The sequence below is a fragment of the Triticum dicoccoides genome, chromosome 6B (assembly GCF_002162155.2).
Source record: "Triticum dicoccoides isolate Atlit2015 ecotype Zavitan chromosome 6B, WEW_v2.0, whole genome shotgun sequence".
Lineage (NCBI taxonomy): Eukaryota > Viridiplantae > Streptophyta > Magnoliopsida > Poales > Poaceae > Triticum > Triticum dicoccoides.
The window spans coordinates 645,493,760-645,495,446 of NC_041391.1; the positions used below are offsets into that span (position 1 = coordinate 645,493,760).

Sequence of the window (1,687 nt, forward strand, 5' to 3'; positions counted from 1 at the left end):
ATGCCGGTTACAGATAACCAACAGTTAGATTTGGATCCGGTGAACATCTCACATGATCGTTGGCCCCTCCACGGCGATCGATGCGGCTGAACCGAAGATGAATCTGATGCCTGCAGGTCGAAGACCTGCCAAGCTGGGAAGCTCAACGCCAGCTTGGTCGCCGGGGAGATCGTTTTGTGCGGCCCTGCAGTCCTGAATGCTGCGCAAGGAGAGGCTGCCAAACTCGCCGGCGGCGTCGGAGCATTCCTTACGAGCACCAAAGAATTCGGCGAGCTCGTCGTCGGCAGCCCCCACACCTTCCCTGCCACAACCGTCACGTTCGCCGCTGCGTAAAGGATTAAAACGTACTCTCTCGTTTCTTTTTAGTCCATATATAAGATTTGGTCAAAGTCAAACTTTGTTAACTCTGACTAAGTTTATAAAAAAATGTATCAAAGATTCACAATATAAAATCAATATTGTTAGATGCATCATGAAATTAGTTTTCACATATAGTTTTAGTATTGTGGATGTTAATATTTGTTTCTATAAAGTTGGTCAAACTTTATAAAGTTTGACTTTGACCAAATCTTATATGCAAACTAAAAAGAAATGGAGGGAATACATGAACAAGACTGCATCCTCGGTCGCGACGATCGTGTTCCACGGCACGGTCATCGGCCCGACGCCTTCTTCCCCTAGAATGGCACCCTTCTCGAGCCGCGGGCCGAACCTCCATGCACCGGAGATCCTCAAGCCAGATGTCATGGCCCCCGGCGTGGAGATCCTCGCGGCCTGGACCGGCGCCGCCTCTCCCTCGGGCCTCGACAGCGACACGAGACGAGTGCACTACAATGTCCTATCGGGCACATCCATGGCGTGCCCACACGTGAGCGGCATCGCCGCAATGCTCCGGCAGGCGAGGCCAGAGTGGAGCCCCACCGTGATGAAGTCCGCCCTGATGACCACCGCGTACAACGTGGACAACGCCGGCCACGTCATCCGAGACATGGCCACCGGCAAGGCGTCCACGCCGTTCGCGCGGGGCAGGCCTCGTGGACCCCGACCGCGCCCTTGACCCGGGCCTCGTGTACGATGCCAGCACAGACGACTACACCGCCTTCCTATGCGCGCTCGGCTACACTGCCGAGCAGATGGCCGTCTTCTTGAGAGACGGCTCGTCGACCAACTGCTCGACGCCCCCGGGTTCTTGAGAGATGGCCGTCTTCTTGAGAGATGGCCGTCTTCTTGAGAGCGGATGTGATTTTTTCGCAGGGCGAATAAAAATTACTGCGACGCCTATATCATCTTGCCAAGCACTGGTGGTGCCCCGACGAGGCAACGAAACAGGCGGAGAAACGCAGGAAGAGAGCGGCAAAGGGCAAGCGCCCTTGCTGCTTGTGTTGTGCCCAGTGGTAATCTTCTGGCTATTACTCGCAAATCAAGTCGTTTGCTGCCACTATCTAACATCATTCTCCAGTACATCATTCTCCGGCTCCCCGCTTCATTAGCAATACAGAGTATAGAAAACATTATTTAGCTTTGATGTAAATTATTTCCCTCGCTGTAAAACATTAAACATTAAACTAGGGACTGTCTATTTAACAGTTGGATGAACCACAAGTTGGCAGGTTCGAAACAAAAGTGTGCCTGTGTAATGTATGCCCCTCTGTCCTCTATTTGTCCCGCCTCACCTTTTTCTATTAAC

General features: G+C 52.4%; 1 pseudogene; it reads left to right on the forward strand.

Annotated features, from left to right (window-relative positions):
* Positions 1-1,193, forward strand: LOC119321378 (annotated as a pseudogene).
* Positions 1,194-1,687: the final 494 nt, after the last annotated feature.